The sequence below is a fragment of the Nerophis ophidion genome, linkage group LG06, assembly GCF_033978795.1.
Source record: "Nerophis ophidion isolate RoL-2023_Sa linkage group LG06, RoL_Noph_v1.0, whole genome shotgun sequence".
NCBI classification, from domain to species: Eukaryota; Metazoa; Chordata; class Actinopteri; order Syngnathiformes; family Syngnathidae; genus Nerophis; species Nerophis ophidion.
The window spans coordinates 75401677-75417643 of NC_084616.1; the positions used below are offsets into that span (position 1 = coordinate 75401677).

General features: G+C 40.6%; 1 long non-coding RNA gene across 1 annotated transcript in view; it reads left to right on the top strand.

Moving 5' to 3' along the window:
- LOC133555242 (uncharacterized) overlaps positions 1-14945 on the top strand; it is an 80940-nt gene extending 65995 nt beyond the window's left edge. Inside the window, exon 4 of the long non-coding RNA XR_009807301.1 lies at positions 14801-14945. This is a non-coding gene — a long non-coding RNA (uncharacterized LOC133555242). The remainder of the gene's footprint in view (positions 1-14800) is intronic.
- Positions 14946-15967: the final 1022 nt, after the last annotated feature.

Below are 15967 nucleotides of genomic sequence, written 5' to 3' on the forward strand. Positions count from 1 at the left end.
GTTTAAGAACAACCTTTCTCAAAGTGCAATTGCAAGAAATTTGGAATTTCAACATCTACGGTCCATAATATCATCAAAAGGTTCAGAGAATCTGGAGAAATCACTCCATGTAAGCAGCGTGGCCGGAAACCAACATTGAATGACCGTGACCTTCGATCCCTCAGACGGCACTGTATCAAAAACCGACATCAATCTCTACAGGATATCACCACTTGGGCTCAGGAACACTTCAGAAAACCACTGTCACTAAATACAGTTTGTCGCTACATCTGTAAGTGCAAGTTAAAGCTCTACTATGCGAAGCGAAAGCCATTTATCAACAACATCCAGGAATGCCGCCGGCTTCTCTAGGCCCGACATCATCTAAGATGGACTGATGCAAAGTGGAAAAGTGTTCTGTGGTCTGACCAGTCCACATTTCAAATAATTTTTGGAAATATTCGACAACGTGTCATCCGGACCAAAGGAGAAGCGAACCATCCAGACTGTTATTGACGCAAAGTTCAAAAATCAGCATCTGTGATGGTATGGGGGTGCATTATTGCCCAAAGCATGGGTAACTTACACATCTATGAAGGCACCATTAATGCTGAAAGGTACATACACGTTTTGGAACAACATATGCTGCCATCGATGCGTCGTCTTTTTCATGGACGCCCCTGCTTATTTCAGCAAGAAAATGCCAAGCCACATTTAGCACGTGTTACAACAGCGTGGATTTGTAAAAAAAGAGTGCGAGTACTTTCCTGGCCCTCCTGCAGTCCAGACCTGTCTCCCGTGGAAAATGTGTGGCGCACTATGAAGCGTAAAATACAACAGCGGAGACCCCGGACTGTTGAAGGACTGAAGCTCTACATAAAACAAGAATGGGAAAGAATTCCACTTTCAAAGCTTCAACAATTAGTTTCCTCAGTTCCCAAACGTTTATTGAGTGTTGTTAAAAGAAAAGGTGATGTAAGACAGTGGTGAACATGCCCTTTCCCAATTACTTTGGCACATGTTGCAGCCATGAAATTCTAAGTTAGTTATTATTGTCCCCCAAAAAATATATAGGTTTATGAGTTTGAACATCAAATATATTTTCTTTGTAGTGCATTCAATTGAATATAAGTTGAAAAGGATTTGCATGAATGTTGTCTGTCTATCTGTGTTGGCCCTGCGATGAGGTTGCGACTTGTCCAGTGTGTACCCCGCCTTCCACCCGATAGTAGCTGAGATAGGCGCCAGCGCCCCCCACGACCCCAAAAGGGAATAAGCGGTAGATAATGGATTGATGGATGTATTCCGTCTATATTTACATCTAACTCAATTTCCCAACTCATATGGAAACTGGGTTTGTATCTTATGACGTGCGTTGAGATTCCCAGCCCTACTTATTTCTGCTTTAATCATTTTTACGCTTGTTTCAGACCATTGTTATTTATTACTCCGGTACTCTTGTCTTGTTCTGTAGATTGTACAGTATTTTGTATTTTTATAGTGTTTTGTATATTGTACAGCAGGGGTCACCAACCTTTATGAAACCAAGAGCTACTTCTTGTGATTAATGCAAAGGGCTACCAGTTTGATACACACTTAAATAAATTGCCAGAAATCGCCAATTTGCTAAATTTACCTTTAATAAATAAGTCTATATATATAAAAAATGGGTATTTCTGTCTGTCATTACGTCATACATTTTTTTTTACTTTTACGGAAGGTTTTTTGTAGAGAAAAAATGATGAAAAAAACACTTAACTGTACAGTTTAAAAGAAGAGAAAACACGAAAAAAAGGAAAATTCAATTTTGAAACATAGTTTATCTTCAATTTCGACTCTTTAAAATTCAAAATTCAACCGGAAAAAGTGAAGAGAAAAACTAGCTAATTTGAATCTTTTTGAAATTTTTTAAAAAAGAATTCATGTAACATCATTAGTAATTTTTCCTGATTAAGTTACATTTTAGAGTTTGATGACATGTTTTAAATAGGTTAAAATCCAATCTGCACTTTGTTAGAATATATAACAAATTGGACCAAGCTATATTTCTAACAAAGACAAATCATTATTTCTTCTAAATTTTCCAGAACAAACATTTTAAAAGAAATTCAAAAGACTTTGAAATAAGATTTAAATTTGATTCGACAGATTTTCTAGATTTGCCAGAATAATTTTTGGGGAATTTTGATCATAATAAGTTTGAAGAAATATTTCACGAATGTTCTTCGTCCAAAAAACAGAATCTAAAATGAAGAATTAAATCAAAATGTGTTTATTCTTTACAATAAAAAAAAATAAAATACTTGAACATTGATTTAAATTGTCAGGGAAAAAGAGGAAGGAATTTAAAAGGTAAAAATGTGTTTAAAAATCCTAAAATTATTTTGAAGGTTGTATTTTTTCTCTAAAATTGTCTTTCTGAATGTTATAAGGAGCAAAATGAAAAAATAAACAAGTGAAGACCAAGTCTTTAAAACGTTTTCTTGGATTTTCAAATTCTATTTGAGTTTTGTCTCTCTTAGAATGAAAAATGTCGAGCAAAGCGAGATCAGCTTTCTAGTAAATAAATACAATTAAAAAAATAGAGGCAGCTCACTGGTAAGTGCTGCTATTTGAGCTATTTTTAGAACAGGCCAGCGGGCGACTCATCTGGTCCTTATGGGCGACCTGGTGCCCGCGTGCACCGCGTTGGTGACCCCTGTTGTACAGGATTTGCTTATTATTTTTGTTGGATAGTAGTCTGTTTATTTTAATTGTTAGTTTTTTTCCTTTATTACCTCTTGTGTTATTTATTTTACCCCATATTTGTTCCCACTACCGCACTTTGAGTTGGAGTCTTTACTCTCGTTATATGCAAATGTAAAGACAATAAAGTCCATTCTATTCTATTCTATTCTATAAAAAACTGAAATTCACACAGGTTTTTAGCATCAGTCTTTTTTTTTTTTTCTTCGTACACAAACCTTTAAAAGCTCCTTGGGTGAGCGCCTCTTGTACGTCTCAAGCAGCGTCGACACAGGACTTTGAGCTCAGTGTGTTGCTGAACTGAAGGTGGCTCTCCATTCCCAACCTTATTAAAAAAATCCACTTTTGGCGGTCAGCAGAAAAGCCACGCCACACTCCAGCTTGTAAGAGCCTCTCTGGTCATTTCCTCCCCCCCCAAGCTCTGCTGGCTTTTGCAGTTTTAGCCATTGCGCTCATCTCTTCTGTTAGATCGAAGCCATTTATCTGTCAAGTATAAAGCAGTGTTTTCGTCACTTTTTGACGGCAGAAAGGTCATAAGGGAAATATCGCTACTCTCACATTTTACCAGTGTCTAAGCCTTTTTGGATTCACATAAAGTAACTTCAACTTCAGTTTGGGTTTTCTCGTATAACCCCAATTTGCAACAGAAGCTGTCCTGTCATATTAAGACAACTTAGGACTACATTTCACGTATATTGCGCTTTGTACGTGTGTCAAATATGAAAATAGCTAAAATGTACCGCCAACCTACGAGCACCAAGCTGCTAACTCCAAAACACTCATATCTCGAATCAACTCTGCCCATTTAAAATTCATTTTAATTCATTTAATCCGTGCTGGGCCCTCCCAAAGCAACTCAATTTCAACATCCATCCATTTTCTACTGCCTATTCCCTTCGGGGTCGCGGGGGGCACTGGAGCCTATCAGCTATAATCGGGCAGAAGGCGGACTACACCCTGGACAAGTGGCCACCTCATCACAGGGCCAACACACGTAGACAGACAACATTCACACTCACATTCACACGGAGGTGGGTATAGTAGCCAGAAATTGTACTCAAGTAAGAGTACTGTTACTTTAGAGATTTATCACTCAAGTAAAAGTAAGGAGTAGTCACCCAAATATTTACTTGAGTAAAAGTAAAAAGTATGTTGTGAAAAAACTACTCAAGTACTGAGTAACTGATGAGTAACCTGATTACAGCAACAAATAGTGCACAAAAACATAAAAATAGCAACAAGCAAATTCAGAGCCAGGAATATCTCTTAAGCAACTAAAACAATAATATATATTAAATAATAGTACATTAAAATAAAATTAAGAAAATGGCACATTGAGCCACAATAACTTAACAGCACCATAGCCTCAGTAGGCATTGATTGATTTGATTGATTGATTGAGTGAGTGAAACTTTTATGAGTAGATTGCACAGTACAGTACATATTCTGTACAATTGACCACTAAATGGTAACACCCCAATAAGTTTTTCAACGTTTATCAATTTTATATATATATATATATATATATATATAATTGTAATTACAATTATATATATATATATATGTGTATATATATATATGTGTATATATATATATATATATATATATATATATATGTCTTGATTGGATTATCCGGAGAATAGTGCTCGATACCGTGGTAGAGCGCAATATGTAGGTGTGGGAAAAAATCACAAGACTACTTCATCTCTACAGATCTGTTTCATGAGGGGTTCCCTCAATCATCAGGAGATCATCCTGATGATTGAGGGAACCCCTCATGAAACAGATCTGTAGAGATGAAGTAGTCTTGTGATTTTTTCCCACACCTATATATATATAAATATATATATATACATACATTAATATATACAGTATATAATTTATATTTATTTATTCTGCCGTTTTTGTTGACATGTTAAAGGTGTTTTAATGAATATACATGCATGTTTAACACATAGATTCCTATATTTCATGAAGACAAGACTATAAGTTGGTGTATTACCTGATTCTGATGACTTGCATTGATTGGAATCAGACAGTATAGTGCTGATAACGTCCACGTTTTCAAATGGAGGAGAAAAAAAGTTCCTCTTTTCTGTCTAAAACCACATGAAAGTCGTTGGTTTTTGGCATCTTATTTGTCCAGCTTCTATATTCCTTTTTATACACTTTAAAAGAAATACATTGGCGGCAAACTCCGTAGCTTGCTAGCTTGTTTGCGCTGGCTTTCGGAGACTCTTATTTTGTTAGCGCAGGCGCGATGCAGCGGCACTTTTATTGTGAAGACAGGAACTTTACGATCAGTCTTTAGTGTTTTTGACGGAAAGTACGGTTGAAATAAAAAATGTATTTTTTCCTTTACACTTTTGATTGATTGATTGAAACTTTTATTATTATATTGCACACTACAGTACATATTCCGTACAATTGACCACTAAATGGTAACACCCCAATAAGTTTTTCAACTTGTTTAAGTCGGGTCATGTGACCACCTGGCTCTGTTTGATTGGTCCAAGGTCACCAGTGACTGCATGTGATTGGTGAAACGCAGGCATGCGTAGATTCTACTTTGAAGCTCTGTCATTAACCAAAACAAGCATTAACAGATCGATAAACAAAAGTAGCGAGTAGCGAGCTGAATGTAGATAAATGGAACGGAGTAAAAGTAGCGTTTCTTCTCTATAAATATACTCAAGTAAAAGTATGTTGCATAAAAACTACTCATAGCAGTACAGTTTATCCCAAAAGTTACTCAAGTAAATGTAACGGAGTAAATGTAGCGCGTTACTACCCACCTCTGCATTCACACACTAGGGCCAATTTAGTGTTGCCAATCAACCTATCCCCAGGTGCATGTCTTTGGAAGTGGGAGGAAGCCGGAGTACCCGGAGGGAACCCACGCAGTCACGGGGAGAACATGCAAACTCCACACAGAAATATCCCGAGCCCGGGATTGAACTCAGGACTACTCAGGATCTTCGTATTGTGAGGCAGATGCACTAACCCCACTTCCACCGTCCTGCCCTCAATTTGAACATGCCTTTTAAAAATAAAACCCATCTTTTAGATAGGACAGGGGTCGGCAACCCGCGGCTGTGATCACTCTGATGTGGCTCAGCTGCATACTTGCCGACCCCCCGATTTTCCGGGAGGTTTCCAGATATCCGTGCCTCTCCCGGAAAAATCCCGGGGTAAACATTCTCCGATTTTAACCCGGACTACAACACCGAGGACGTGCCGTAGTGGCAATGCTTTTAAAGTCCTCTAAAACATATCGGCCTGCCCGCTTTTACTCCATACTATTTAGGTGCCGGCCGGTCACATGTAGTATGTGACTTAAATTGTCACACGTAAGTGACTGCAAGGCATACTTGGTCAACAGCCATACAGGTCACACTGAGGGTGCCCGTTTCAACAACTTTAACGCTGTTTCAAATATGCGCCACACTGTGAACCCACACCAACAAGAATGACAAACACATTTCGGGAGAACATCCTCGCTGTAACACCACATAAACACAACAGAAAAAATACCCAGAACCCCATGCATCCCTAACCCCCGCCCACCTCAACCGACGCACGGAGGTGAGGGGGGATATTTTTCCGATTCAGAATCGTTTTGAATCGGAAAAATATCGTTTTTGAATCGAATCGAATCGAAAAATAGATAGGATATTATCGAATCGTAAGCCCAAGAATCGATATTGAATCGAATCGTGGGACACCCAAAGATTCGCAGCCCTAATAAGCAGCTATGTTGTATTGATATACCGTAGCTGGGTGTGTCAAATATGAGTCATATATGAGAATGAGCAGCGTGTGTTTTTTTTTTTTTCATCCTGCTTGCACTTTCAACATGGGGGATTACTTTTCCAAAATATAACAGTTTTCTAAACGGGACTTTAAATCGAAGCAGGAGGTAATAAAGGAAGATCTCCATCGAGACAGAGAGACTTTTTAAACGGAAGAAAGATAAGGAAGACTTCTATAAACAAGTTATCGATGCTTTTAGGCGGTTTAGCTCGGTTGGTAGAGTGGCCGTGCCAGCAACTTGAGGGTTGCAGGTTCGATTCCCGCTTCTGCCATCCTAGTCACTGCCGTTGTGTCTTTGGGCAAGACACTTTACCCACCTGCTCCCAGTGCCACCCACACTGCTTTGAATGTAACTTAGATATTGGGTTTCACTATGTAAAGCGCTTTGAGTCACTAGAGAAAAAGCGCTATATAAATATAATTCACTTCACTTCACTTCACTTCACTTTTGATCACAAGAAGCTGCGCATGGACTTCATTTATAAGTAAAGGTTAGACCATAATAACGTTTTTTCTATTTATTAAATGTGCTTTTCATGATGGGACGGCGTGGCGCAGTGGGAGAGTGGCCGTGCGCAACCCAAGGGTTCCTGGTTCAAATCCCACCTTGTACCAACTTCGTCACGTCCGTTGTGTCCTGAGCAAGACACTTCACCCTTGCTCCTGATGGGTGCTGGTTGGCGCCTTGCATGGCAGCTCCCTCCATCAGTGTGTGAATGTGTGTGTGAATGTGGAAGCGCTTTGAGTACCTTGAAGGTAGAAAAGCGCTATACAAGTACAACCCATTTATTTATTTATCTTTACATCACACTTAAATTTATAAGCACAGGCCTAAATTTACAACATGCCTTTGGTAAGCACCGGAGTGAGAAGAGGTTTTTAAAAATAATTACCGCATACTTGCCTTTAACGCATGCCTTTGGTAAGTGGCGGAGTGAGAAAAGGTTTTAAATTAAATAGCTGTAGTCGGTAAACATGGACATATGGGTGTAAACTAATCAGTACAAGCAAGAAAACACAACCCATTTGTACACCTAATGGTTTTGGGTACAGTCTGTGTATAATTCACTACTTCTTTACGATCCGTTTGGTGAGGCATGAAGAAGCAAACACGCGATTGTGTAAATCCACTCGGTGAGCGACTTCCATCTTGTTGTAGAAGCAGCAAATGTTGTCTGGGACTTTGGCAGCTTTCTAAAGCTTCCTTGCTCTTTACAGCTCCGCTCAGAGCGAGGAACTGGGCGCAATCCTCTAATTACAAACAGTCCGGTTTGGTGCCAGAATACTCTGGCACTCTTTATGCTAATCAGTGTAAGCGCCCACACTTTGGCCTTTGTAGCACCACGCAGCTGCCATCTTAGCTACAAAGTCCTGCACTTTGGATGTTGTTCAGAAACTTCAGTCTCTGTGTGAGGAGGAAAAAAAAAAAAAAACACGTCTTTGCTGCCAGCCAAATTTGGATGTTGTGAAGTGTTTGTATGTCTGCTCCCTGGTGCTTGCATCTCTGAAAACACCAGCACCAAAAACACAGTTTCACCTCAAGGAACATTAGCAACCTCTATTTGTGTATGGACCAGGGAATCATTTTCAATCATGAATAAATATGCCTCATGACAATATAAAAGAGGTATAGATGTGTGTGTATTTCTCTCCAACCATCGAAAATGATAATAACAACTGGAATAACCAGCCTAGTCAGCGCAATTTGCCTTGGATGTAAGCCCTTAAAGATGTTGTTTGAGTTATCATCATTGTTGAATTGCAGCACCCCTGCACTTTTTGCATAATCAGATTTACGATATACAAACCCCGTTTCCATATGAGTTGGGAAATTGTGTTAGATGTAAATATAAACAGAATACAATGATTTGCAAATCCTTTTCAACCCATATTCAGTTGAATGCACTACAAAGATAAGATATTTGATGTTCAAACTCATAAACTTTTTTTTTTGCAAATAATAATTAACTTAGAATTTCATGGCTGCAACACGTGCCAAAGTAGTTGGGAAAGGGCATGTTCACCACTGTGTTACATCACCTTTTCTTTTAACAACACTCAATAAACGTCTGAGAACTGAGGAAACTAATTGTTGAAGCTTTGAAAGTGGAATTCTTTCCCATCCTTGTTTTATGTAGAGCTTCAGTCGTTCAACAGCTGTCGTATTTTACGCTTCATAATGCGCCACACATTTTCCATGGGAGACAGGTCTGGACTGCAGGCGGGCCAGGAAAGTACCCGCACTCTTTTTTTACAAAGCTATGCTGTAGTAACACATGCTGAATGTGGCTTGGCATTGTCTTGCTGAAATAAGCAGGGGCGTCCATGAAAAAGACAACGCTTCGATGGCAGCATAAGTTGTTCCACAACGTGTATGTACCTTTCAGCATTAATGGTGCCTTCATAGATGTGTAAGTTACCCATGCTTTGGGCAATAATGCACCCCCATACCATCACAGATGCTAATTTTTGAACTTTGCGTCGATAACAGTCTGGATGGTTTGGTTCCCCTTTTGTCCAGATGACATGATGTTGAATATTTACAAAAACAATTTGAAATGTGGACTTGTCAGACCACTGAACACTTTTCCACTTTGCATCAGTCCATCTTAGATGATCTCGGGCCAGAGAAGCCAGCGGCGTTTCTGGATGTTGTTGATGAATGGCTTTTGCTTTGCATAGTAGAGCTTTAACTTGCACTTACAGATGTCGCGACAAACTGTATTCAGTGACAGTGGTTTACTGAAGTGTTCCTGAGCCCATGTGGCGATATCCTTTAGAGATTGATGTCGGTTTTTGATACAGTACTGTCTGAGGGATCGAAGGTCACGCTCATTCAATGTTGGTTTCCGGCCATGCCGCTTACGTGGAGTGATTTCTCCAGATTCTCTGAACCTTTTGACGATATTATGGGGCGTAGATGTTGAAATCCCTAAATTTCTTGCAATTGCACTTTGAGAAACGTTGTTCTTAAACTGTTTGACTATTTGCTCACGCAGTTGTGGACAAAGGGGTGTACCTCGCCCCATCCTTTCTTGTGAAAGAGTGAGCATTTTTTGGGAAGCTGTTTTTATACCCAATCATGGCACCCACCTGTTCCCAATTAGCCTGCACACCTGTGGGATGTTCCAAATAAGTGTTTGGTGAGCATTCCTCAACTTTATCAGTATTTATTGCCACCTTTCCCAACTTCTTTGTCACGTGTTGCAGCCATGAAATTCTAAGTTATTATTTGCAACAACAAAAAAATGTTTATGAGTTTGAACATCAAATATGTTGTCTTTGTAGCATATTCAACTGAATATGGGTTGAAGATGATTTGAAAATCATTGTATTCCGTTTATATTTACATCTAACACAATTTCCCCACTCATATGGAAACGGGGTTTGTAAATTGTGATTTTGTTCTCTACCAAATGTAATTTTGTGTCCAAAAAATACACTGCCAACTCGTGGCTATTGGCTCCATTGTGGTGAATGCATAAGCCCATTTCCACCAAGAGGTACTGTTCAGCTCCAGTAAATCCTGATCAGGCTTCCACCACAGTAGTATGTCCAGCTACATCAGGCCTGGGCACTTATTTTGACTTGGGGCCCACATTTATAGAAAAAAAATGTGTCTGGGGGCCGGAATATCAATTTTTAGGAACACTAATACAAAACCTCACAATAATGTCTGATTGAATGCTAAAAACGTTATGACAGACCGCCTTGGGGCGGCATGGCGTAGTGGGTAGGGCGGCCGTGCCAGAAACCTGAGGGTTGCAGGTTCACTTCCCACCTATTGACATCCAAATCGCTGCCGTTGTGTCCTTGGGCAGGACACTACACCCTTTTCCCCCGGTGCTGCTCACACTGGTGAATGAATGATGAATGAATGATTGGTGGTGGTCGGAGGGGCCGTAGGCGCAAACTGGCAGCCACGCTTCCGTCAGTCTACCCCAGGGCAGCTGTGGCTACAGATGTAGCTTACCACCACCAGGTGTGAATGAATGATGGGTTCCCACTTCTCTGTGAGCGCTTTGAGTATCTAACAATAGAAAAGCGCGATATAAATCTAATCCATTATTATTATTATTATTATCAGTAGAAGCATTTAAGTCTCACCTTAAAACTAATTTGTGTACTCTAGCCTTTAAATAGACTCCCTTTTTAGACCAGTTGATCTGCCGTTTCTTTTGTTTTTCTCCTATGTCCCGCTCTTCCTTGTGGAGGGGGTCCGGTCCGATCCGATCCGGTGGCCATGTACTGCTCGCCTGTGTATCGGCTGGGGACTTCTCTGCGCTGCTGATCCGCCTCCGCTTGGGATGGTTTCCTGCTGGCTCCGCTGTGAACGGGACTCTCGCTGCTGTGTTGGATCCGCTTTGGACTGGACTCTCGCGACTGTGTTGGATCCATTATGGATTGAACTTTCACAGTATCATGTTAGACCCGCTCGACATCCATTGCTTTCCTCCTCTCCAAGGTTCTCATAGTCATCATTGTCACCGACGTCCCACTGGGTGTGAGTTTTCCTTGCCCTTATGTGGGCCTACCGAGGATGTCGTAGTGGTTTGTGCAGCCCTTTGAGACACTAGTGATTCAGGGCTATATAAGTAAACATTGATTGATTGATTGATTGATTGATTATTATTGAAAAACGTAATGGAATTTTTAATTGTTCTATGAACGATAAAACATCGAATATTTAACAAAATCTGAATGTCACACCCCCATTCAATCGACATATTTTACAATCAAGTGAAACGCAACCAAAATGCAACAAACAGTGAAATATGAACGCCAAGGGTACAAGATAAACCCACCTACAATCTGATATTTGCTGAATTTCCCCTAGGAATCAATAAAGTACTTTCTATTGTATTCTATTCCATACATCACTAAGCTTTAGAACTGTTTTGTGAAAATCTCCTTCCGCGTCTGTGGAAACGCTTCCCACCCACACTGCTTGGTGCCTCGTCTGAGATGCTGTGACGTAGATTACCATAGCATCTAATTAGATGACCATAGTAACTAATTAGATTATCATGATAACTGGTATATCATCCATAAACGCAGATTCCAACCATTGAAATACTTTTAAAGTTGAAGAACTACGGTCATTAGAAAACAGGACTGCACATCATAATGGCAGCTACACTTTTCATCCTAAAGGTCTGAAAAAATTATTTGGGAATGTCCGGCGGGCCAGATTGAAAATCTCAACGGGCCGCATGTGGCCCCCGGGCCTGAATTTGCCCAGGTCTGAGCTACTTCCTCCAGAAGTGTAGCGATGCGCACAACAGAGGGTGACTTGCACCCCTTAAAAAGTGCTATAGGAATAAAAAGTTTTCGGTCTGATAATTTGGTGTAATTTGTTTTTGACAAGACGGTAATATGCATGCTAAACTAAACCCAAAATTTAACTCATATTTAGAACACCTAAAGCGACTTCTTGTTTAATCAAAACAACCCGAATATCAATCAATCAATCAATCAATGTTTATTTATATAGCCCCAAATCACAAATGTCTCAAAGGACTGCACAAATCATTACGACTACAACATCCTCGGAAGAACCCACAAAAGGGCAAGGAAAACTCACACCCAGTGGGCAGGGAGAATTCACATCCAGTGGGACGCCAGTGACAATGCTGACTATGAGAAACCTTGGAGAGGACCTCAGATGTGGGCAACCCCCCCCCCTCTAGGGGACCGAAAGCAATGGATGTCGAGCGGGTCCAACATGATACTGTGAAAGTTCAATCCATAGTGGCTCCAAGACAGCAGTGAGAGTCCCGTCCACAGGAAACCATCTCAAGCGGATCAGCAGCGTAGAGATGTCCCCAACCGATACAGGCGAGCGGTCCATCCTGGGTCCCGACGAGCGGTCCATCCTGGGTCTCGACTCTGGACAGTCAGTACTTCATCCATGGTCATCGGACCGGACCCCCTCCACAAGGGAGGGGGGGACATAGGAGAAAGAAAAGAAGCGGCAGATCAACTGGTATGAATAAGCATGATTGTATTCTTCAAGGGGCTGTACGGTGGTCTAGTGGTTAGCAAATCAGCCTCACAGTACCATGAATTGATTCACGTGCACCCCCGACTTAAACAAGGTGAAAAACGTATTCCGGTGTTACCATTTAGTTGTCAATTATACAGAATATGTACTGTACTGTGCAATCTAGTAATAAAAGTCACAATCGATAGTTTCATGTCTTTGTGATCATGTTCTGTTTAGTTATGTTCTGTTTTTTTTTTTTTATTCCATTAGTTCCTGTTTTTGCGCACCCTGGTTTGTTTTAGTTTCCATGCCAAACATTAGTTTCACCTGACTCATTTGTTTTGACTCACACACCTGTCAATAATCACAGCACTATTTAAGCCTGTAGTTGCCAGGCAGTCAGCCTGGCGACATCACCCTTTACACACCCTTGATACCTGATTGCTCGCTTCTTGCCATAGATTTTATGCTTTTTACGTCACAGGAAGTGTTTTCGTTTTTGTTCATAGTTCTGCCATTGTGTGAGTTTTTGTTTTCAGAGCTAAGTTTTAGAGCGCCTTTTGTTTGTTCTTTTTTCTTTGAGTTATTAATTAGAAGATGTCAGTACCTTCACGCCATGTCCGTTCCAATCGCTTTGTACCACGGGAAAATAAATCACACTAAAGTCCACGCCTTGACAGATAGATAGTACTTTGATTCCTTCAGGAGAGTTCCCTCCGGAAAATTAAAATTCCAGCAGCAGTGACACACCTGTCAATAATCACAGCACTATTTAAGCCTGTAGTTGCCAGGCAGTCAGCCTGGCGACATCACCCTTTACACACCCTTGATACCTGATTGCTCGCTTCTTGCCATAGATTCATGCTTTTTACGTCACAGTAAGTGTTTTCGGTTTTGTTGTCCATAGTTCTGCCATTGTGTGAGTTTTTGTTTTCAGAGCTAAGTTTTGAACCTCAGCTGAGAGCGCCTTTTGTTTGTTCCTTTTTCTTTGAGTTATTAATTAGAAGATGTCAGTACCTTCACGCCATGTCCGTTCCAATTGCTTTGCACCACGGGAAAATAAATCACACTAAAGTCCACTCCTTGACAGATAGATAGTACTTTGATTCCTTCAGGAGAGTTCCCTCCGGAAAATTAAAATTCCAGCAGCAGTGACACACCTGTCAATAATCACAGCACTATTTAAGCCTGTAGTTGCCAGGCAGTCAGCCTGGCGACATCACCCTTTACACACCCTTGATACCTGATTGCTCGCTTCTTGCCATAGATTCATGCTTTTTACGTCACAGTAAGTGTTTTCGGTTTTGTTGTCCATAGTTCTGCCATTGTGTGAGTTTTTGTTTTCAGAGCTAAGTTTTGAACCTCCAGTTGAGAGCGCCTTTTGTTTGTTACTTTTTCTTTGAGTTATTAATTAGAAGATCTCAGTACCTTCACGCCATGTCCGTTCCAATCGCTTTGCACCACGGGAAAATAAATCACACTAAAGTCCACGCCTTGACAGATAGATAGTACTTTGATTCCTTCAGGAGAGTTCCCTGCGGAAAATTTAAAATCCAGCAGCAGTGTACAAAATTGAGATCGTATTTAAAAAGTAAATATAGGGGGTATAAATGGAAACAAAATAGAAAAATATTACAATAAAAATAAAAAGCAACAATGAGAATAAAAATATAACAATAAAATAAGAATATAACGAGAAACTAGGCAGTAGTGACCATGTTATGAAAAAGTATTGCACTGTTATTGTTTTGCATCCCCTGTCATCCTAGTACCCCAAGAGAGGAGTTTTGCAGTCTAATGGTGTTTGGGACAAGGGAATTTTTCATTCTATTAGTCCTGCACTTGGGATGATGCAGTCTAGCACTGAACAGGCTCCTCTGGCTACTGATAACACTATGCAGAGGGTGACTGGCATCATCCAGGATGCTCACTAGTTTTTCCAATCAAACAGTCCAAATGTTCAAACCTCCATTGGAACTATGGATGGGCAACAAAGCCTCAAATCTCTTTGCAGTCTCTTGCAATAACGATATATATCACAATCTATCATTTGGCATATAAATTATAATAGAACCATTTCAGAACGGGTTAGAATAGTTTCTAACTTGGCTGCTGACGAATGCCAATAACATAATACATAAGTTATAGTTGAAATAATATCTTAAAACTGTTATTAATCTACTTGCTGATTTACTGTTAATATCTGATTACTTTTGTTGGAGTGTCCAGAGTGCTTGTAGGCGCTGGCAATTAATTCTGACGCCTTTTTCCCACCAGCTCGCTGAACGCCGCGACGAGCGTCCAGAGGAAGTCGTCTTCCCCTGCTTCCGCTGGTCCATCTACGTTGGGCGTCATTTGTGGACGACTCCAACCGTCACCGGTGTGGGTTGTATGGACCATTTAGGAAGGACATCACGTCGAGGAGGTTTGACTCTTTTATTTTTTCAATAAAGCTTTCGTCTGCGTCGATCGGGCCGCTTTTCAGCGCCTCCTCCTCCGCTGTCCGCTGTTCGTCTCGGCCGGCTTTCCAGCTGCCGGTGACGTCTTCCTCTAGGGCTCATTCTTTGATCGTTCGTGTTTTGTTGCTTCTGCTCTCCTGTGGACACTCCACCTCTTCCTCCTTCTCCCCTTTTTAAACGCTGCGAGGAGATAAGCAGATTGAGAACCGGTGTGTGTGTCACGCACCTGAACTTGATCGTAGCGGCGTCGCTCTAGGCACGCCCCGACTCTTTGTTCCGCTACATACTCCGCCTCCTGGCCGCCATCTTTAGCCGGGCCAAAGCGTGTCCCGCCCCGCCGTCGGCCCGTCGGCTCCGTCTCTCCACAAGCACTTATTCTTATGTTTGGATACTTTACATTAGTTTTGGGAAATGCTACACATTTGGGTATCAAAACAGTTAGAAGTGGGAATCTTTGGCACCTCACGATTTGATAGGGTTACTATTCAGGGGATACGATTCAATTATGAATTGATTATGTATACATTTATAATTATTATGTTGTATAAAATGATTACCGGTATCTATATTATATTAAATATGTACATAAGTATCTAAATATATTACATTTTATTGTGTCTACAAGACTCATCCTTTGGTTACTGACCTGTGCAGTATTGCAGCGTTCATGGTGTCCGTCAAAGTGCACTCAGCATAGATATACAGTGTACTTAGGGCTCGGCGATATGGCCTCTTTTTAACATCTCAATATTTTTAGGCCATATCGCGATACACAATATACATCTCGATATTTTGCCTCAGCCTTGAATGAACACTTGATACATATAATCACAGCAGTATGATGATTCTATGTGTCTACATTAAAACATTCTTCTTCATACTGCATTAATATATGCTACTTTCAAACTTTCATGCAGAGAGGGAAATCACAACTAAGTCAGTTTACCAAAACTATATTTATTAAACAGCTATTAAGCAGTGGCAC